The sequence below is a fragment of the Moschus berezovskii genome, chromosome 18 (genome assembly GCF_049115385.1).
Source record: "Moschus berezovskii isolate FMDL1 chromosome 18, NW_MosBer_1.0, whole genome shotgun sequence".
Classification (NCBI taxonomy): Eukaryota; Metazoa; Chordata; class Mammalia; order Artiodactyla; family Moschidae; genus Moschus; species Moschus berezovskii.
Window position 1 is genome coordinate 7,980,654 of NC_142477.1, and position 23,669 is coordinate 8,004,322.

Sequence of the window (23,669 nt, forward strand, 5' to 3'; positions counted from 1 at the left end):
CTGAAAACAGACTTCATCTGGGCACTGATTTCAGGAGACACATAAGGACATAAGTTAAGGCACGATGCAATGATGACAGCTGTCTCATGAAGAAGACTCGGACACGGACCATAATTGCATGAACCAGCAGGTATTCAATGATTCAACAGTTTTCCTGTTATTGGTCTGTCAGGATCCGCACCAATAGTGTGGAGGTGAGTGCCCTCCTGGACTTGGCATACTCCGCATGGGGTACCTGTGCTGGGCTCCTCTGCTGGTCCTGGCACAAGTGGGCATGGTTTTGACCACGGATGTTCTTTTGCTGGAAACCGCAAGGCTGAGGGAGGGGAAGACCACACGAAATGATGCTAAGAGCGTGGTAGCACGGACTGGTTATGAGGGTCTGATAGGGTTGCCTGACAAGGTCCCGAGAACATCACCTGCAACCATAGCCGGCACAGTGAAGGTGCCACCCCACCACGAGTGACTCCTCAAGGGAGCTCTAGATTGTGTAGGGTCCACTGTTTTTATGGAAACATGAAGTTATCTGGAAACATGAAGTTATCTAAAGACATGGGAGGAGCTTCCTCCAATGGGCTCATTCTTGTTCGTGCTTTGATGCTTAGGTCCAGGTAGGGTTGGTCTAGAGAAGACAATACCCACGGGGCTCCTCTTCCTCTGCCTGGGTGAGTGAGGTCCTACCACAGGTAAGGCCATGCCAGGCAAGGCTCCCCTGGCATGAGAGCGAAGGGTTCACAGAAGAGCTTGTCAAGATGAGTCGCTGACAGGAGACGGGATGAGTCCCCAGTGGTCTCCCAGGAAACAGAGCGGGAGGGCCCACCGAGGGGGAAGTGGGTGCTCTGACCCCTCCCCAGCACCTCCTTATTCACTGCACCCGGAACCTTTCCAGGGGAAGAGGCCCCCTGCCTCCTTCAGAACATTCCAGGCACGCAAGGCGCCCAATTTCAAGGCCCCCGACAGCTGCAGAAAAGAGGAGCTGACTGATGGACGGTATCAGAAATGAAGAAAGACTCTCAATGACCCCACCCTCTCCAAGTGGCTGTATTCACACCTTGAAGAGTTTGAATTAATGTTTCAGTTTTCAATATGATTCAAGGCAAACCTGCAAAAACAAAGGCGAAAAGTAGGAGAACACACAAGAACACAGTCTTTTGAAATAATAAGTCAGGCCTGAAGAATTACAGAGGAGCTAGAAAATCCCCAAGTGGGAGCCAGGGGAAAGCTAAGATGAGCAGCAGACACTAACCAAGGAGCTGCTGATCAGTACAGGGGCACCAGGGATGTTGTTCTGTTAACTGAGCGCTCCTTTCTTTCTCAGGGGGGTTAGCATATTTTGAATAGAAGTAATTAAGAAAATGGTTCAATGGTACCACTCGGATTTAGTCCGTGCTCTGACAAAAATTCTCTCCTATTTGTAATCGATTAACACGGGCAGTCTCTCATTTTTCAAAGTGATTGAGCAATTGTCTGTTTCCCATTTTGAATGACAGTCATCGCCATTAGATTCAGCCACATGAGCTGGCCTACATTTGGCCCTCTGTGACCCTTGAAAAAATGGCAGGTTCCCATGTCTCAAATAAATACAGAGTTGGCTGCCTTCCTTAGTAAGGAAATACACATCCTGGCCAAAGATTTTGCATCCTTTACAGACACACTTCTCCTGCAAAAAATTAGCCACTTCCAAGCCAGAGTCCCAGAAGTTGAGCCACTTGTGAAGCTCTTACAAAACCGCTTCTCCAACACAGTTGGCAAAAGCCAAGGGGAGATTAGAAGTCAGTGAGTGTCAGAAAATGCAGGGAGTAGAAAAAATGAAGTCCCCAGTAAACTGGGTGAGAAGTACATTCCTTTTGATTGTTGTCTCTTGGTTTTTAATGTTCTCAGCAAACGTCTGTATCTTTCAGAGTCTCTCAAGGATTTTTAGATAAAAAGAGAGGTTTTATCTTTGCATGTCTATAAGCAGAGGAAAACTCCAGAGACCGAAACCTACAGGCAATTCAAATAAACTAAATCCGATCAAGGTAATATCAATGCCAGAATTAGAAGAAAACCCAGAGAGAATCTCAATAACAACATTAAAACAGCAGGTTTCAACTGGAATCAATAGACAGAATAAACAGAAAAAATTAAGTCACAAAGTGTTGGTAGATAAAAGCTCCTCACTCATTAAAATTCTGTTTGTCTTTGTGTCTTTTTATCAATGTACCTATATATCCATGCGCGCATATCAAAGTTTGTAATGTAACAGAATGATGAAATAATCTAATTAATTTCCCCTGTCATTTCACATATTTCTTTCAAGTTAGAACTGCAATATTAATAATGGTTTGCAGTTTAATAAAGTATCTTTATGTCCTATTAACTCCTATATCAGCCTGTTATAAAAGCCACTTTCTATCAAATAGCTGAATTTCAAAAGAGCTTTGCTTTGATCAGAAAAAGAAAAAAATCAGGTTCATTCCATTTACTGAATAACCTCACTCACGGCTGTCTGGAGTTGCCGTTCACTCAGGAAAAATATTCCAACAGGCAAAAATAATTCAAAAAGGCAGAATCTACTGAGCCAGCCAGGGTACATGGGAAGCTTGCTTTTTACTTGCAAAGGCAAAGGGAGCCTGGCTGCAGGGAGCATGGCTCATGGGAAGAGGGCACCTGCACAGGGACCCCCCCCCGCCACAAGTGGAGGTGGCCGGCTTGCACCCACCCAGAGCACCCACCCGTCCTGGCCCACGTGGCGGAATTTCAGGAACGCGATTCCATTACTGTGTCCTTCCGTCGCTAAGCCCCATGAGATGATTTTGCATCCTTACCAGGAGACAAAGGCTGTTCTCTGGCCGACTTCCTCCATTTCTTCTGACTGTTGGTTTTTGTAGTGAGAAGTCATGCCCCCACGCCCACCCCAGAGGTGTGGTCGGCCGTCTCGTCCCAGATCGGCTCTCAGTCACCGGACACGTCCTCCCTCTGCGGCCTCTGCCCCTGTCGATGCCTGAGCCAGACACCAGGCTTGCAACACCCGGGTTATTCAGTAAGGACGGGACCACAGATCCCAGGAGTTAATGTAAAGGTCTGGGGTGTTCCTAGTTCATTCTTTCTAGTATAGCAGCTGAAATAGACATTAACTACTAACCAGGACATTTCATTAGGGCTTTGTTTATTTGGTGTTTCTTCCCAAAGGGGACTTCAAGTGTGCCTGTTTTTCTGGGAATAAGCCCAAGTGGGTTCCTAGGAAGATCAGCATGAGCAGGGTCCACCCACAGACCCCAGTCACAGTGCCAGAGTTCACCTCCATCCCGGGGAGGGGCGAGCAGCCTGGGGTGTCACCGAGGAGGGCGATCTGGCTTGGAGCCCCTTGGGTGGGGCCAACTGTGCCCCAGGGTTCCCATCCCTTCCCTTCCCAGCCTGGTGCCTGGCACCCAGCAGGTGCCAGCTCAATACCTCCTGGAAGAGCAGGTGCAAGCAGAGGTCAGGCGGGATCATCTCTGAACAGCTTCTACTAAGCTGGAGGGTCCCTGTCTCCTCCCATGGAGGTGAGGTCCTGCTCTGTGAGCCTGGACGTGAGACACAGAGCTGCCTTTCATCCGGGCTCCCCTGGGTGCTCACACAGATAAGAGTCTGCCTGCAATGCAGGAGACCCGGGTTCCACCCCGGGGTTGGGAAGCTCCCCTAGAGAAGGGAACGGCAACGCACTCCAGCATTCTTGCCTGGAGAATCCCACGGCCAGACCACGGGGGTGCAAAGAGTCAGACACGACTGAGCAGCTTACACTGTCATTTTCTTTGCACTTTCAACTGAGAAGGAGGCAAGGAGGCCGCACTCTGTGCCCAGCGAGGCTCCTTCTTCTCAGAAGGGGCTGGAGGCCACCTCCCAGCCCCTGGGGAGAGCTCACCCTAGCCTGAGGGTCCCTACAGAAGGGGGTGTCCCGGTGACACCCCTGTTCTCCTAGGACTCACAGTGGACACCCCATGTTTTAGGTGCAAACACACTTGCCCTTCTCCCCACTCCCAGGCGTCCCCATCCCCTGTGTCCAGGTCTTCTGCACCCCAGGCAGGTAAAGGGTTCACCTCCTACAAACAGAAAGGAGTTTGGACCTAATGAGATGAGATTGGGTGGCAAGAAACCATCCCACACTCCTGAGAGGGCAAACTAGCAGCGTGTCGCCCTCACCATGAACAGTACATTTCCAAGAAAAAGCCACTCATGAAAATATCCGTCCAAAAAATGATCCTAGGGAAAAAAACAGGCTGTTGAGAATACCTATTTTGGACAGAAGACTCGAGGGAGGTGGGGGGAGCTGTTTCTTTATTTGCAAACTTGCAGACGGTGAAGAATCTGCCTGCAATGCGGGAGACCTAGGTTCGATCCGTGGGCTGGGATGATCCTCTGGAGAAGGGCATGGCTACCCACTCCAGTATTCTTGCCTTGGAGAATTCCATGGACAGAGGAACCTAGCGGGCTACAGTCCATGGGGTCACAAAGAGTCAGACATGACCGAGCGACTAACACATAAACACTAGCATGCTCAGTCGCTTCAGTCGTGTCCGGCTCTTTGGGACGCTGTGGACTGTAGCCCGCCAGGCTCCTCTGTCCGTGGGATTCTGCAGGCAAGAACACTGGATATCTTGTTGTAATCTCATTCATGGTGAAGCTTGACTTCAGCGTCATCTGCTGTGATCAGGATGCTTTCCCTGCAGGCCCTGCGGGGTCTAGGGTACCAGCTCCAGTCATCTGGGGTGAACTCCCCCTCCACCCTTCAGCATCTCTGGCCACGAGCACGGCCTCTGCTCACTGGCTGAAGCTGGTCCAGGTGTGTCCAATGGCCGTGTCCACCTGTGTTCAGGAGGAAGTAGGTCATCCCCTGTTCACGCAAATTCGGGCCGCGTCTGGGTACCTTTCCACAAACCCAGGCTGACTCTTCCTGGACACTTTTCATCCTCCCAGTCTCCTTCAGTCCTGACTGGTCTGTTGAAACACCTCTACTAGTTTGGCACGGTTCCCACAAGTCATCTCGAGCAGTGAACATATGAGCAAGAAGACAATCAGAGGGCAGCGTAAGAGCTAGAAATAAGAGCAGGGAGAAATGAGACTTGATTAGCATCTTTGTACTGTCAGCACTTTGGGTATAATTCAGGACTAATTTTTTTCCACTCGTGGTTGAATTGTTTAAGAAAATGGAAACACCTTTAATCTATCACCGAGGTTCTCACATCAAGGTGATCTAGGACCCTAGGGCAAATGTTTGGGGACATTCTCGTTGTCACCCCTGGAGGAGTGTATTACTAGCTCCCAGGAGGGCCAATCCATCGTGCTTGCTCAGTTGCTTCAGCCTTCGTGTCTGACTCTGCGACCCGGTGGACTGTAGCCCTCCAGGCTCCTCTGTCCATGGGATTCTCCAGGCAAGAATACTGAAGTGGGTTGCCATTTCCTCCTCCAGGCAATCTTCCTGATCCAGGGCTCAAACCCAGGTCTCCTGCACTGCAGTCAGATTCTATACCACTGAGTCAATGGGGAAGCCCCGGGCAAATCCATGGATGCTGCTGAATATCCCAGAGTGCACAGGGCGGCCCCCAAAAAGACCACAAAGGCCACGGGTGGATCGAGCTGAAGCTGAGAAACACTCCTCCACCAACTGAAACCCAAGAAGTCTAGACCCGAAGTGCAGGGTCCTCAAGGGCTGTGCCCCTGCGGTCTGGGAGGGGCCACTCTGACCTACCAGCACCCCACCCCCTGAGCTATTCTCGTCCCCTCACCCCAAGAAACCTGCCTGGAGATCTGACTCCAGTCTGCTCAAGCTCCTCTGAGTCTACGCCAAGTCTTCCAATGTGGGTGGCCATTCAGAAGAAAATGCCGGCCTCCTCCGTGGGCTCAAGGGCTTCCGGGGAGCCCATGTGTGTCATCATCCTCAACTCCCGAAAGGTGAGCAGGGTGATCGCTAACGAATCCTGGAATTGGATGCTGTCAAGGTTTTAGCAGCCGGATGTGCCTCAGATCATCCACCTCCACGTCCTCATTCTTGAAGCCTGGGGAGGTGATGCCACGATTCTAGGTCACAGGTCTGGTCATCACGACACCAGGGAGAGTCCACTCCTCTTCCTCCGCAGGGCTTCATGGTCAGTTTTAACAAGAACTGACATAAAGCCCTTTGTGAGTGGAGACCACAAATGTTATCTATTCTGCAGTAAGTTTATGTAACATTTGCCTCATTTCTGCTACCTGATGGATGCCTCAGGGAGACTTCTATTTGCTTCCATGAGCAGTGAGACAAAATTCCGACCAATTTCCCCCAAAGGAAGCCAGTGAGTGAAAGTCGCTCAGTCGTGTCTGATTCTTTGCGACCCCAATGGGATTCTCCAGGCCAGAATACTGGAGTGGGTAGCCTTTCCCTTCTCCAGGGGATCCTCCCAACCCAGGGACTGAACCAGGTCTCCCATAGTGCAGGCGGATTCTTTACCAGCTGAGCCACAAGGGAAGCCAAAAGACTTCATAAAACTGGTGGGAGTTGCGGGAACTGGACAGACCCTTACCTAAGCATCTCATCAGACCTTCCAGCTCTCCATGAGAACTGGTTGGTTCTTTGGTCTCAGCGCTCTCCTCCAGCACTTTTCAGCGGTGGATGAAGCAGGCACTCGGACCTTGCCATCCCCAGCTCGGCTTCCCCCGGTCCCTCTACACTATCTCCATCCAGATCAAAGTATCATAACACCATGGGCTGAGCTCAGTGCCAAAGAAAACTCAACGGGGCTGGGTGCAGCCCATCGGAGCCAAATTCTGCATGTGACAAAAATTAACTAAAGGAAGTTCCATCAAAAAGAAAACAGTGGCAAAGTTTTTCAAAACAGGTTTCCCAACCCAGTGAGGATTAAGTGAAACGGATCCTTCATGAGGGAGGGCTTATCTTCTGAGAGATGGTGTGACAACAGAGTTTGGTTCCCGGCTGGGACTCGGCGTCTACAGCCCTTCATCCTGAGAGCAAGTCCACTCGGTGAAGGCGCAGCGTGGCTCCCACGAGGATCGTGAATGTCTGTGCTATCTGAGCACGGCCTTTCCTGGTGGCTTCTCGGATGTGTTCCGGACCACTCATGAGATGAGAGGAAATCTGGGTGAGGAGACAGAAAGGCACTGCTCTTTCCCTGTTTCTATAGGATATTAAGAAAACAGGCACCTGGGGGCACACCCAGTGCTCCATGCACAGATCAAGCAAAGAAAGATGGGCCAGCCAGAAGTGACTCGGCAGAAAATGGTTGCTACTACAATCTCTCTGAATTGGTTCTTCCTACCAAAAAAAAAAAAAAAAAAATCACATAAAGAATGTCCTTTGTAATATACTTTACCTGCTATGCTAAGGTGGAGGACACAAGGAAATGTTTAAACACAGTGCGATAACCACATGAACGTCTATTTCTCTTCTAACCTGTACATGGTGCTCTCGTGAAGGCTGAGCTGATGCAGAAACACTGGCCCAGGTCACAAAGGCATCTCCTTGAGGGACCAGCTCCTCACTTATCAGGCTTTGTTCGGCTCACTGACTCCTGAGTGTGGGCTTGCGAGAGAAACATTTCGAAGTTCTTTAAGAAGCAAGTCTCCAGGGACTGATTACGGGTGCACTGGGGCTCTGCTCACAGGTTCAATCTGGCTCCTGGAGTTCTCATTACAGACTCTGTATGCTGAGAAGCCCCCCTCTTTCTCCTAAAGGTGAGTCGCTGATGCAAAGACGGCGCAAGGACTGTGCACTTGGACGGCCGGGTGCTGCCCATCGCCGCAGCCGGCCACCCCAGAGCCAGAAGCAGGGGCAAGGCGGGTCCCTCGATGCCCAGTTGGTGAGGGCTGAGGGCAGGAGCCCTGCATGGAGGCCGTCAGCTCCGCAAGAGCCCTGCTTGTTATGGGGGTGGCAGCCATCTCCAGAGCCGGCATGGAGGCAATCCCAAATTCTCCTCTGTTCTGCTGCTGCCCACCCCCAGAACTAGCCTCAAAGGGTCAAAATGCCCATGTGGATCAAAGGATGAATTTTTATGCAAAGTTTAAGCGACTCGACTTCAACCCTGAGTGCTGGTTTGCAGAGCAGTGGGGAGACCTTCCTGGGGTCCAGAGACCACGCTGCCACCAAAGTTTTCCCATTTGCTGAGTTAGACTATTAAACAAGAGATTCACTGATAATATAGCCGAAAAAAATAAAATCTGTTGTTGATCCATCCAAGATCTGGGAACACGTTCCAAACCAGCTGTGATCGGGGACAAGGACGTCTCCAAGTCAGAATAAAGTTCCTCCAAACCCAGCTTCATCTTCCTGTGAAAAGTCCACATACCTGCTCTGTTCACACCAGGAAATTTTTAAAGTGAATTGGAAAGGAAGTAACACCTGGGCAGGAGGGATATGAGACCAGCCACGGGGTGGCTGGCAGGCTGGGAGTGCCTCGTTAGCAAACAAGCTGCTTGTTAGGGTGAAAGGGGCTTCTACCTGCTTCTCTACTGAACAAATTAGAACCTTAATTAGATTAAAATGCATATATTTTAACTTTAATCTTTTCCTATATTTGAAATCCCCAACTCATCGAGCCCGCCTCATTTCTCTTTGCTTCCACCTGTTTCCACCTCAGGACGCTGTCCCCAGGCCACAGAGGGAAGTATCCCTTATCGGATCACCGGGAGTCCTGGAAAGTTCGAGTTGGAAGGGACCTTCATATTAATTGAACCCAAATCTCTCTTCTCACCAGTGAGTGGAATGGGGCTCAGACATTTCCAGTGACTCCCCAACTTCTGAGACAGAAAGCCCACTCTGGATCTTGGCCGAGCCACAGGGGCCACGCTGATCCATGACCCCAGGGCGTTTCTCCCCTCCAGCTCGCTACCTGGCCCTAGACTCTCATCCACTTCCCTAGCATATCAGAAAAAACAAAGGTAGATAGAGGTAGTCGCTTAGCCCTATCTGACTCTTTGCGACCCCATGGACTGTAGCCCGCCAGGCTTCTCGGTCCATGGGATTCTCCAGGCAAGAGTACTGGAGGGGGTTTCATTGCCCTCCTCCGGGGGTCTTCCCAACCCAGGGACCGACCCCAGGAGTGTTTGTCTCGATCAACGGGCAGTATTCCAAGTGACGGCCGCATCAACCTGGCACAAGAAATTTGGTGCTGGAGGAACCCCCGTGCGCTTCACTCTGGGCGTCTGAGGACGAGGAAGAGGCTTCCCTGGGAGCTCGGGCGACGTCCTCTCCCCTCTCACCGAGGGCTCCATGTGTGCTGATGGGGCTGAGGGGTGAGACGCTCCCCCGCAGTGCATGGTACATGTTTTGCAGACATGCGTAGATGCCTTCTCTTCTGGACGAGAGCCCTTAACACGTGAGCACCTGAGGCTGAGGCTCGGGGGCGCAGGGTCCCCTGCTCCTGCACCAACGTCCCTCCCCAACGTGGGGGTCCCCAGCCTCCTCGTGGTCAGACTTGGCACAGTAGCATCAGCTCAGAGCGGGCTCCTTCCTCTTGGCCCTCAGGGGGTGGCTGCCTGGCTCCAGCCCTGAGGCTCCCACTCTGGAGGGAATCCCGCTCTGACACCGCCTTTCAGCTGCTTCAGCAATGAGAAACGAGCCCTGCAGGGTCCTGAGGAGCCTCAGGGGGGTCTTGGCTGGTGCCTGTCCAACCTGAGGGGTCAACCAGACCACAGTGCCCCCAGCTGAGCCCGCCTACCAGGGGGCCCTGGGTCAACACCCCGATGCCTGACCCCTGTCACCCACTGTGCACCCCTGCCACCGCCACCCTCATCTGGGAAGCATCTCTGGTTCCACTCAGAGAGGACCTGGGGGCCTGTGGTCACAAGCAAGCGTGCCACACCCAGCTCCCTGAACCCACCGGCCATCAAGACCTCAGGAGGCGTTTGCAGGCGTGATCAGACGAGAGGAACCTGCGTGGCTTCAGAGAGGGGTCCAGCCCAGGGCTGGGCACTAACAGAAGGGGGGCAAAGGCAGCCCCTCCGGGGGTTTTCTGACCCATGACATGGGCGTGGGGGAGGCTTCAGAGAGCTGGCCAGGCACCGAGGCCTCCAGGGCCTTAGGGGCACTCACATCTCTGAGGTTGTGAAGTGCGTCCAGCTTGGCCAGGCCCTGCTGGTCCACCAAATCCCCACCCCCACCCAGAAAGCAGCCCTGTTGACTCCCTGTCTGATCGTCCCCTGGGTAAGCATGGGGCAGGAGATGACCTGGTCCCAGCTAAGAGGGGAAGAAAGCAAAGGGGCACTCAGCACATGGACCCCCAAGGCCCACCTCCTGCCTGGACATGTAAACCCCTAGGGGGGGCGGGTGCAGGGTCCAGTCCTTCCCAGGCCTGGTAGAGCGCCTGGCACAGGGCAGGGGAGTGGGTGAGCACCCCCAAGGAGCTCGGCAGAGTTGGGGGGTGGGGCAGGAAAGACTGGCGATTGTCACCTCCACTGATAAACGCCAATAAATATGCAAATGGCGGTTCTAGAAATGCTCTTCTTCCTTTCCAATTCAATTCCAGTAACCCAGGGGGTGAATCACTATAAATTAGAGTGGAGTGTGACTTGTAAATAGCATTTTTTTCTGATGTCCCTAAAGCGCCGCTGGATCTTTGGAGTTTATGAACTGTTGGTGTATATGGGTTTATACAGCGACTCTGTAGTTAATAAGAATGATCCTCAGAGCAGTACCGGAATGGGGTGTGTTTTTGAGCTCCTGAACATCACGATCTGGGGTTGTGGGGGCTGCGGGCTGTTGCTTGGTCGTACCCCTACTCTTGGGAGCAGAGCAGGTGGGGTCTGGAGCAGGCGCAGCCCAAGCAAGGGTCTGCGGCTGTCAGCGTCACCCGTACCAGCCGCCCTGCTCTCAATCCCCAGAAAGGCTGACCCAGAGCTGTGCTTCCCCACTGCTGGGCGCGGTGCTCTGGTCAAGGAATTCAGAGCACTCAAGACCCGGCCCTGCTCAGGGAGGACAGGGCTGATGGGGTAGGCTATGCCCGCGGCCAGCACAGAGACAAGGGTGGGTGGTGGAGATTGCTGGGTCTCCGGGAGGGGGTCAGCCCCCACTCAGGACGATGGGCACAGAGCAGGTGGAGGATTCCAGAGGTCACCAGCGGTCATGGAACAGGCGTTGACTAAACGGGAATAAACTGGGTGATGGCCAAACCCTCAGCAGGGTCACAGGTCAGACCTAGGAGTGACCACCTTCTGCAGGACAGCTGGGAGGAAAGGCTTTGCTTGATGTCCACCTGGGGTCCCCCCGCCCACAGCCGTAAACGGGGAGGGGTCTGTCCACCTGGCTCTACCCACATCTATAATTGCGTCTTGCAAGAGAAAGGAAGTGGCCCGACCCCTTGGCGACCTCCAGCATGTTTGCCGCTGACCCGGGCGGGAGTCTCCTCGAGCGCTCCTCCTCCGGGGGTCCGGAAGCTGCCTCCTGCTTCCTCCGAGCGCCTCTGTGGACACCACTCCTGCAGAACCGCAGGAGCAGCCGCCACCCGACCTGCATCCCAGAAAGTCCGGAATCAACACAGGGCCGCTCGTTCCTAAGGCTGCCCGTGGGCTGCAAGTCGGAGCCGCGCGGGAGAGACTTCACGCCTTGGGCCACCCACCCGCGCCGCGTGCTCTGCTCAGCACAGCAGACTGTTTCAGCACACGGCGGGAAAGACAGCTGATGCTTCCCGGACACTAGCAAACGCACAGACATCTGACAGCACACAGCGGGCGCACACACACACCCATGCCCCTACGCACACACCTGCACGGAGCACGTCCACACACATCCACACACAGACGCCTGCACACACACACACACCCATGCCCCTACACACACACCTGCACGGAGCACGTCCACATACATCCACACACAGACGCCTGCACACACACACACACCCATGCCCCTACACACACACCCGCACGAGCACGTCTACACACATCCACACACAGACGCCTGCACACACACACACACGCATGCCCCTACACACACACCTGCACGGAGCACGTCCACACACATCCACACACAGACGCCTGCACACACACACACACCCATGCCCCTATGCACACACCTGCACGGAGCACGTCCACACACATCCACACACAGACGCCTGCACACACACACACACGCACAGAGCACACACGCAGCCATCTCTTTTTCACCTTTCCTTTCCTTGAGAATGGGATGCACACACCTCTGAGAACAGTATTAGCAACCTAACCAACCCGAGCTTTAAGAACATCATCCTGTGCCCAGGGCAGATTTATTTCAGGGATGCAAAAAGGGTCTGAGCCTAGAGTGAAAGGTAGAAGCGGTGTGGAAACAGTGATAATATTCTACAAACACTGTGGAATTTAAAAATCTTCTTCAAAACATTAAAACATTAGAAGACAGTTCTTTAATTTATCGTCTATATACCTGCCCCTGCATCTTTATGCATGCCCCTGTGTGCGTGTGTGCCCCTGTGTGTGTGTGTGCCCCTGTGTGTGTGGTGTGTGCGTGCGTGCGTATGTGTGTGTCCCTGTGTGTGCATGTGTCTGTGTGTGCCTGAGTGTGTGTGGCTGTCCGAGCAGTGTCCCATCACAGATGCAGCCCTGTGCACATAAATCAGAAAACATCCAGTCTGATGACCCCAGCCCACCGTCATCACTGCCCACCCGGGAGAGCTCTGGGGCCAGACACCCCCACCCCAGGACTGTGCTGGTGACAGTGTCATTCCTGTGTAACTGATTCCACCGTTTCGGCCCCAAAAGTGTCCTGAGTTCATTAATGAATTATGTAATCACCCCACCTAAGACACGAAATAAAAATAAATTTACTGCATTGCCAATAATTGGCCAAACATATTTATTTCTGATGTTAAGATATCAGGAAAAATTAAGGAAGTCAAAGGAAAAGAAAGATTAGAATTCATAAGAAAGTTCAAGTTCTAAATACATGTGTAAAAATACAGTCTTCTTCTGTTGGTCATCAATAATTAGGTAAAAATACAGTGGAGTAAAGATCCCAGCCCCAGTTAATGACAAAACTGCAAAATACAGGCAAATGCTAGAGACAAGAAAGAAGATGCTGTTCAGTCACTAAGTCGTGTCCAGCTCTGCAACCCCACGGACTGTAGCCTACGGGCTCCTCTGTCTATGGGATTTCCCAGGCAGAATACTGGAGTGAGTTGCCATGTCCTTCTGCAGGGGATTTTCCTGACCCGGGGAGCGAACCCAGGTCTCCCGCATTGCAGGCAGATTCTTTACCATCTGAGCCACCAGAGAAGCCTTGAAAGAATAATAAAGATCACCTAAGTTATTGGGGGATTTCTGTTTTTCTGGATGAAAACCCTCCGTATCAGAAAGTTGTCCAAACTAGTCTATACATTACATTTTAGCCCCACACAAAACAGCCTAAATATACTTGAAAAATTGGTTTTAAATTTCTAGAAGAGCAAAAACAGAGAATACTCTAGAAAGTTCTGCAGCGTTCATTACAGCTGAGTCTTGCGCTAACACCCTTTCCACAGACAGTCCGTCCCGCAACCCTATGACTGTTGCATTTTATGGATGAGGACCCCGGGGCCCAGAGGGGTTCCCCCACCCCCAGAGTCAGTGTCCAAGAGCAACGCTGACAGCCACACCCCGAAAAGTTGCTGCCCTGAGTGCGCTGAGCCCCAGAGCTGCTCACGGAGGGACAGGGATGTAGGATCTGTCCCGAGGTCTGTCCACGCTACCGTCCACCACTGCTGTGCAAACAGGACCCGCTACCATGATCACAGGGTGCAGTGGTTTTCTGGGGCCGCATAAACAGCCGCCTGAAGCTCAGAGCATCGCCGACCAGCACCAGCCAGACTCTGGGCTGCCATCAAGGTGTGGGTGGGCTGGCTTCGCCTCTGGGGACTCCAGTGAGCGCGCGTTTCCCAGCACAGCCTGCACAAGGGCAGGATACAGTCCCTGGTCCTGGGGGCTGTTCCCTGGCCACCCTCACCCAGCCCTCCACGTCAGCCCCAGGTCCTCCTGGGGCCAGTCCTTTTCCGGCTCAAGTCTCTGACCGCCAGGCCCGCGAGGAGAGGACCTGCATCCCAGGGCTGATGGGGGGTGGCTATGTGCTGCAGAGGAAGCCTTCGGAGGCACCCCAGCCCACCTGCCCCACCGCGTGAGGTCAGGAGGTTAAGGTGGCCCCGGAACTGCACGCAGATGGCTAGTGTGGAATCGTGTGCGTTTTCTGTGTATACAACTATGCACAGCTCTGTGAAACGGTAACTGTCATTGGGGCTTTCAGAAACTGTGACTGTCTCCTCCGACCTCCAGCAGAAAAGAAGAAACAGACTCTCTTATTTTGGAAATAAAGCATGGCTCTAAGCAGACGCTGTCACGGCGCCGCCCCAAGGGCATCACCATCCTCCCGTCTCCGGTCCAGGCTCCCACCTTCCTCAGAACCAGCTTCCAGGCTCACGGGGACAGGCGTGGGGAAGCAGGACCCCAGATCTCTCTACTCTGCACCCTGGCCGGCGCCCCCGCAGAAAGGGAGTCATTCCTAGGAGCATCCTCCAAGTGGGAGTTGGAGGCACCGGGATCTTGGAAAGAAGCCGGTTTGGAGTCCGGGCTCCCCCTTCCGTGTGGACGGCCTGTAGGAACAGCTCGGGCAAACCCAGGCCGCGTCGGGGACTGTTGTCTCCTCTCATTTTGGAGGCCTGGTCTTTGGGTTGAAACACGCACCATGAATCCAGCTCCCGCTTCCCTGGATGCAGAATAACTTTGCGGCAGACTTAATTAAAGTGAGCACAGTCCTGGCCCTCTGGCTTTTTCTCTCAGGCACTGTTTTTCTCCTAACTGGGGCTCAGGGCACCACCTCCACCCCCCCCCAGCCAAGACGCCTTGGGCTGCAGAGAGTGGCCACTCCCAACAACCTGACGGGCTCTCCCGGGAGGAGACGCAGCCCCGCGGGTTCATCCAGAGGGGCTCCAGGAAGTCCCTCCCGTCTCGGCGCCAAGAGATTTGAGGTTTATCTGCAGGAGGACTCTGGTATCCTCAAACCGTCCAAGAGTCGTAACTCAAGACGGCTGGTGTCGGCCTGAGCAGGCGTGCCAAGTCCCCCCGAATCTCATCGCCGGTGTGTCTCTTGTCCCCAGGTGTCCCTGCCGACATGTGCCCTGGGGAGCCCCAAACAGGTTGGGTGGGATGGGACAGACCTGCCCTGGATCCTGAAGACACATTGAGATTTAGGTTTTGCATTTCTGTCTGACTCCAGTGTGTGTTTGAGGCAGGTGGGTGTGGTCCAATCTTTATCATCCTGAGGAAACCTTTCAGAAATTCTGAGAGGCCTGCGCTGCCAGCAGTCAGAGTCCGTCCGTCACACGAGGCTGCGGCCAGAACGCTAAGCCAGACTCTCGTATCGTGGGACGCTGGGGTCCCCCACGCCTGGGATCAGGCTGAGCTCTCCCACGTGAACCCCCAGGGCGCCCACCTGCTTCCTGCTTTCCGGGGTTGCTCTACCCCACCCTGCACTCGTCCACTGCACCCCTTGAGCCCACAGTCCAGCGGCTGGCGCGCTGTGCGTGGGCCCCATCCCCTTCCCCAAACGCGTGCTGGTCAAGAGGGCAGGTAATTCTCTCCTTGACTCTCAAGATAAATGGCCCTCCGCGGTCTGCCCAGGGTTGTGTAGCCACAGCTGTTTTCGTTTTATCTTGCGTCTGGGATTTCAGCAAGGTCGTGTAATTTTCGCATTTTCCCAAATTGAGCGGTTTTAGTTTCTACTCCTGCAGCACGGCCACATCACAGGAGCAGTCTGGGCTCTCTCGAAAGGGCAGCACTTTTGAGTTTTGAAAGACAGCTTCACTTGAAAAGGAGCTCTGCAACCCATTTTCTGGGTCTCGCGCGTTCCGGATACCCAGGCCCGCCTCCTCATCAGTCATACGCGCGTTTTCCATGCGACTCGAGGATAAATGGCCTTAATAAATCCCATTATCCTGAAGAACAATAAAAAATAACAGGTTGCTGACACTGGAGCCGTGATAAATAGCATTATTTTTTTATTTTGCCGCGTCATGATCATCTCTTTCCTCCCGCCTGCTCTTGATACGCTCTCTCCCTGCAAACCCAGCCAGGGACGTTGGGCAGCAACCCCACTCCCCGGGGAGAGAGACAGCCTGGGACCCCGTCTTCAGGCATCAGCAAGCGAGGAGGCGACCGTCCTCCACGGTCAGGGACAGACGCCGACGCTCCAACCATGGGACCGGACAGTCCCAGCCTTGCAACCACCCCATCCCTCCGTCTCCTTAGCAGAAGAATCTAGAATCCTGGATTTCTGCACCCAGAAATCTGATCTGCTCGATTATCAGAGGCCCAAGCCTAGAAATTAAGCATTGCTCAAACTCGAGTTACAAGGGCAGTGTGGAGGGCATCGGAGCAATCTGATAAACTCCGAGGCTCTCTCGGAAGTTCTGGCCAGCACACTCAGATGACAGCTTGCTCCACCAGTGTCCTCAGGAGGAGGTGACTTGTTCGTAACCTGCCTGTTACACCGTTCACTTGCCTTTGTCTGGCCCTCAGAGCAGAAAGACGCAGCCACGAGAAGGTGCTGGAAAAATGTTCCATTAGGAAATATACCCTCCTCAGTGGCCCAGGTTCTAGACGGTGGCGGGGAGGGGGGATGCGGCTTGGGTTGAAAACCTGCAAATACATTCACCAGCCTGTCTTCCTGAAGTCACAGGTGAGCACGACCATAACCGAGCACCTTCCCTCCCCTAACATCGCCCTCTCAACTGCTCTGGGGAGTTTGCATCACATCGCTCACATCCCCGAAGGAGCCCCTGCTCACATGTCTGATCTGAGCAGGTTCACGGTCAGTGTTTCCTGGAGGAACTCTCCCCCTTTCATTACACCAATGCTTACAGACCCCGTGCCCCTCCACCCAGGCCCGGCCACAGTGCCCCCGGGGAGCGCTGGCCACAGGAACAGCCCTCTGAAGACCAGTCGGGTCCTGAGGGTTCAACCTTACTCCTGACACCCACCGACCCAGAAGAGCAGGACCCTGTACTCAGCCCCCTTCACAGGAGGGGCGGCTGCGGCGGGGAGGGGGCTCGCAGGGAGCAGCCGTGCTCTCTCCTTGGAGGCAGGAAGCTTTCAGGGCAGGGGGTGGGACGTCCGGGCCCCCCCTGAGTGGACTGGCGACTATCTGCAGGGTGCTGGGCAAACTCTGCATCTCCTCTGGGCTCCGAGGGTGGTTGTTCCGGAAGGTAGACCCCCTCTTGGAGTGGCCGGGGTACCCCGGGGGAGGGGGAGACACAGCACACAGGACTCCAGGCTGCCGGCCCACCCTTCCTCCCCCTCAGACCTGCCAGCTGCCCACCTTCCCCTCTGACCACCCCTCCCCCACACCCAGACCTGCCCGCTGGCCACCCCACCATCTCATCCATCAATGACGTCTGCCACTCCTCCCAGACTTTTTTGCGTTTGCTCCAGTCCGGAGAGGATCCAAGCTTCCAAGTCAAAGGCTAAGGGTCTTGGGGGTGTTCTCCTGGAATTTCTTTGTTCCCTCACTCACTCCACACCCAGGCTGGCGTCTGCATCTCAGGCCTGTGTCCCACCTCAGCATCCAGCTCCCTGGGCTCACGTGTACTCAGAAACATCCCTGGTCTCTGAAAGCGACTACAGCCACCCCTGCACTCATCCTGCCCTCTGCTGCTCAAACAGCTTAGGCCGCAATCACAAAACCCCAGAGTCGCTTATCCCTCAGGGCTCTAGCAGCTGGACATCCAAGGCCAAAGTGCAGGCAGGTTCGGGTCCTGGGGAGAACTCTCCTACAGACAGCACCCGCATACTGGGGGCGGGTGCTCCCGCCTCTCCTTAGAAGGGCACTGATCCCATGATGGCGCACCACCCTCATGACATCATGGAAGCCCACCGGTGCCCAGAGGCCCCCCCACCAGACACCATCGCCCCGGGCGCTTGGACTTCTGTTAACTCCTGTGAGTTCATAGCACTTCAGTTCATTCACGTGAGCTGGGGGGGTGCGGGGTGGGAGACACAGACATTCTTCTCACTGAAGACACAGGAGTCCCAAGGCAGCTTCCCCTGAACTCCCATCATTTCCTGGGTCCTGTCTTCCATCCAGCCCCACGTCCTCCTCCTGTGGCCATCCCCAGTGTCCTCGTTCTAAGCCACCCCGCCTACTGTGACAGGCAACTTTCCACAGGGTCCAAAGGCTTTACACACCTCCTGGATGCTCCCAGCTTCCGAGGTGGCCCTAGTGGTAAAGAACCTGCCTGCTGATGCAGTAGACGTAAGAGATGCAGCTTTGATCCCTGAGTCAGGAAGGTCCCCTGGAGGAGGGCATGGCAACCCACTCCAGTATTCTTGCCTAGAGAACCCCATGGACAGAGGGGCCTGAAGGGTTACAGTCCATGGGGCTGCAAAGAGTCAGAAATGTCTGAAGTGACTTAGCACACACAAAGGTAGATGCTGCTAAATAGAGTGGACCTTCCAGTCCTGACCCACGGCTGCCAAGACCAGCATGTCACCTCCTATCTCGCCTGGCCACAGGCTAGACTCCTGTCCGCACGGCTGCTTCTCCCAGCATCTGTCCTGCTAGGACAGGTTCTCCTCTGGACACACACCCTTCACCTGCTCACTCACTGCGCATCAGAGCATCGGAGCAAATTCAGGGGTTCCAGGGGTCTGGGTCACGTGCAGACCTAACAACGTGGACAAGATGCAAGCCACAGAGATTCACCCCCGCAGAGGGGAGCCTGATATATTCTCAAATGCCCGGGATCATCCAAACACTGCCAGCATGAGGAACACAGTTGGATGGGATGCCGGAGGGGCGGGCTAAACCAGTGGCAGTTCTAAGGCAGGATACACTCCTGCAGAGCTTGGGAGGCCGAGCATGTGGGTCCCTGAAACTGCAGCCCTCCTTCACGGCAAGACCATGGGGCCTGTCAGCGTCTGTCCATCGGGCCACCTAGCCCTGGAGCTGCAGCTGCGTGGACACCTGCCTTCCCCTCCGGCACCCCCAGCATTCGAGGAAGCCCCGCTCAGATGGCACTTACTGGGTGATGAAGGGAGGACGAGTGGTCATTTCCTGCAATGAGGGCCCCATCCGGGCACAGTGCAGGTTCCCAGGCTGCCCTGGCCTTCGGGGGCGACAGCGGGTCCGGCCATCCCCTCGTACACTCCGCGCTCCGGCCCCGCCTGTGAAACGGGGTCTAGACTGAGCCGCATGGCGGCACCGGCCTGCAGCCTTATGCGGGGCTAGCCAGGGCCTTCCTCTTGTCTTCATCCTCAACCGGAAACTCATACAGACTAAAGTCTGCAACACGGATAATCAGGCCGTCTGTGGGTGAGACGGGGAGGGGACAGGCAGCAACGTGCCCGTGGAGACACCGAGGTCCAGCTCAACATTGGTGGAGGCCACACCGAACGCCTCCCTGTAGACAGGTTCGGCCAACACTGGCCTTGTCTCCCCAGGTGTGAAGACCGGCTGTTACGGTTGAAGTTGTCTGAAGCTACAAGGACGGGAAAGCACGTGATCCTCAGGGCATTGCAAATCCCAAGAACCAGGTCTGAATTTGGTGTTTAGTTTACCTACAGTTGGGCTTCCCTGGTGGCTCAGTGGGTAAAGAATCCACCTGCAATGCAGGAGATGCAGAAGACCTGGGTTCGACCCCTGGGCTGGGACGACCCCCTGGAGGAGGGCATGACAACCCGCTCCAGTGTTCTTGCCCGGAAAATCCCGTGGGCAGAGGAGCCTGGTGGGCTACAGGTTGGAAAGAGTTGGACACGACTGAATGACTGAGCACGCTTCCTACAGTCGTGGGGTGTCGGGGCTTCAGAGCTGGGGGCACAGGATGGGGCTGACCCCTGGGTGAGGATGTAGCCTGTGCTGCAGGGTAATGACACACACACACTTGCACGTTGGGACTGAGGCGGGGGGGGCAGTTGTTCTGGCTGGAAGGATGCCTCAGCTTTGCCTGAATAGTGACATCCACCACTGTGGCCAGCTTTGGGTACGTGGCCCTCGGTTTCCCAGGGGACCCCTCCCTCAGAGGGCCTCACATGTGGTTTCATGCCAATCTGTTACCATCTTGGAATTCTTAGTAATTTTGAACCAGGGTCCCCAAAATTTCAGTTTCCCCTGAGCCCTGTGAATGATGTAAGTGGCCCTGCCCACCACAAACATGGTCCCCAAAGGATGCTGTGGTGTCGTTTGTCTGGAAAATGGGATGCCATTATTTGGGGGGAAAGAGAGACTTTGTGGGATTAAAAGAGTGCACAACCCCAGAACATTCCTGTAGAAAAGCTCCCACTCAGAGTTACTGATGCAAGCTGCATTGCGTGAGGGCTAGGTTTCATTGGCACGGTGCCCTGGGTTTTCTCTTTACCGACACCAAGGGCTGAGCATGCAGGCCTCTGGACCAGCGTCAACCGGGCCTAGATGATAGCCTCTGTCACTGCGAGTGCCAGCGACCACTTGGCAAGAAGAGAGACATTTGAATTGTGATAAAGACTCTCTTCTTTAAATACTGGGTCAAAAGCTCATGTTTCTTGTCAGGATTGAGAAAAGAAATCAGTGGGTCTATAAAACCATGATTGGATTCTTGGCCTGTTAACAGATGTAGAATTTTTTGAGTCTCCCAAAGCTTGTGATTCTTCTGATCGAACTGGACTTGAATGTACATGCTGCTAAAATCAACTTCCTGAGCTTCTCCACAAAGCACATCACCATAGGAAAAGAAAAAAAAGAATAAACACCAATGGAAGAAGGGACAGCCTGGATATTCTAGGAGACAGGAAAACAGGGCCAGTCTGACTTTCATGATATTAGATCAAAAGAGAGGGGACCGGAGGAAATGTGGCAAACAGCCCTTGAGGCAGAATTTAGGTTTCCAGTGACATCAGCCTCTCAGGGATCGGGATTTCTTAGCCATTTTAACAGTCTTCAGTCCTAGATTCCCCAAAGGGTTCAGACATTGGGAAGGCTGAGTGTTTAGCAAGGGAAAGGATAAAAGTCTTTCCTTTGTATGCAACCAGAACTCTGGAACCGAGAACTGTGATTTAGAAGCTAGAATGTACACAGTCCTATAGGGGTCCCTCTGCCCACTCGGAGGGTCGAGAACCAGGGGTGGAGCACAGACGGACCTCCAGCCCCCCTCACTCCTCAGGGTTGCCGCAGGAGGATGCCCGCTTCGGGGGACAGCAGAGGTGCCTGCCAGGTGGAAGGGCACCGCGCTCTGTTCAGGCGCCCTGCGTTATGCTGGAGGTCAGTGCCTTGGGAGCTGGCCCAAGGTCTGCACACACAGCCCAGCCTCCTTACGGACGCCAGGGCATGTGGCAGCTGGAGAGAAAGCCGGGGTGGGGGGGCCTGTAGCTCTTTTCATGCATTTTCCTGGTTGATCATCAGCCAATCTGGAAAGAATCCACCCTTGTGTTCACAAGCGTACTAAGAAAACAACCCGTTTTATTCTGACTTAGAGGAGACACAAATGCACAACTTAACTATTCACAGGGCATTCAGACCCTCCGAGTCAGGAAATGGATGGTGGGTCCCCCTCGGATCAGTGGCCAATGCACAATCAGCTTTGATAGCTTAAGCACTTGGGGATTCCCCCCGGGGAACTGACAGACACAGTGAGTTTCAAAAGGACAGGCTTCAAACTAGCAAGAGCATGTTTAACAACACTAAGGGGAAAGATTTTAAAAAACCCAAAACTTAGGGAAATAGCTTGCAGGCTCCAGAGAAACGCTGCATTCTTGCAGGAGATGCCCAGAGAGGTTGAAATGCAAAGCCCGGTGGGCCCCCCAGAGCAAGTCCCATTTAAGGAAAATCATAGCACTGAGGGAAAGCTCAGAAGAGCAGAAGGGGCCGAGGGGTCGACAGAGGATGAGACGGCCGCATGGCATCAGTGACTCGATGGACGTGAGTTTGAACAACCCCAGGAGCTGGTGAAGGACAGGGAAGTCTGGCGTGCTGCAGTTCACCAGGTCGCAAAGAATCGGACACGACTTGGCGACTAAACAACAACAACCAAACACAGCAGAGTCTCATTAGCCTCAAATGGGAGAGCGAAGCAGCAGAGACAAAGGAGGAAGACGAAACGGTTTAATGCGAGATCCCGTAACGGCTCGCGAGACCAGAAGCCTGGCTTGAGATCCAGGGGCCCTTCCGGTGAACCCCAGGAGGCCAAGCTACACGAGGCCCTTACCCCCCGGGTGACAGTTGGCCAGGAGCCCAGTGAATCAGTGACTGCTCACTCCTGGACCCCTGAGGGGAAGGGTCTGTATCAGGCCCAAGACCAGCACCCCCAAGGAAGAGGTTTCAGGGTCAATGTCCAAAACGAGGGGCGGCCAGGTGAGCTGAGGCAGGTTGACATTTTCAGTTCCCGGCGTGCGGGTGCAGGGGATGAAACCTCAGCGCTGACATCAGGAGGAGCAAGGAGACACCACGATGGGAGCCGGCAAAGCTCTTTCCACGTCAGGGGAACTCATCAAAGAGTCTGCAGAAACCAACAGGGCAACCAACACTCGGCTGGTCATTCACAAAGTGCTGGTTGAAAATGGTTACAATTTAAAGCCGCGTGGGCAAACTCAACCACATGACAAGGCAGGCATCTACTCAGGGGACCCCAGCTTAGCCGCTGAGCTAAGAGACCTGGAGACAGAAGCATCCACAGCAACCGACCAAGGACACAGATGTTTGTCTAAAAACATGCTCGGTGATCACCAAGCCCTGATGGCTGGGGCAAGGGGCAGATGAAACGACCGGCCCGCAATGAGCCTCAGGCTTGAGAGGAAACACTGAACTATCACAGCCGATGTTGTGATAATCCTGAAATGCATCCTGAGAGACAAGCACACTGGCCATCTTCAGGAATACTGAACTGCTTACAAACGAATCGCAATTTTCAGCAAGGTCTCTGGCGTCAGTGCAGCTGAGTTTAAATCCTGGATTCTTCTCAGATCAGCCGTGAGAGCCTTGGACTTTATTTATTTATTTTTTTTTTTACGTAGACACAGGGAAGCCATTTAATTAGGGTCATATATGCAATCACTCTGCAGTGGTTCACAAACATCCTTATATTCCTAGGATTGATGTATCCTTTTTTTTTTTTTAACATCATTGATTTTGATTTGAAGATATTTCACTTGGGATTGTTCATCTGATCTTCATAAGTAAGGCTGACCTGTAGTTTCCTTTCTTTTGCTACCTCTGTGGATTTTTATTTTTTTATTTTATTTATTTATTTTTTTTCCAATTTTATTTATTTTTTTCAAGTTGAACAGACTAAATTTCTTTAAACAAACTTACTTATACTCCAGAGTCCTTTAAAAACTTAATAGCATTTATACATTGAAGGTATTTGATTTTCTTGTAACTAGCACTTCAAATGCAACAAGCATTTGAAGCAACAAGCATTTGACCCAACAAGTAAAACTTTCTACAGTTCATAACTTTTATAAATAAAATAAATTAAATGTACAGTGAATAAGTTCTCTGAAATATTTCAATATTTCTGCAGGTTTAGTAACATTGTAAAATACATTTCAACTAAAATTCACAAATCTAAAAACCTGTTAGGCATTTTTAGGCGTTTTAAGATGGAAATGAAGACCAATGTTACATCGTAATATGCCAATTACAAATAGTACTTCAAACAGCAAATACTACAGTTTGTCCCAAACTTTAAAAACAATTCATGAACTCAACACTGAACTATTGATGGCTATGAGAACTGTTT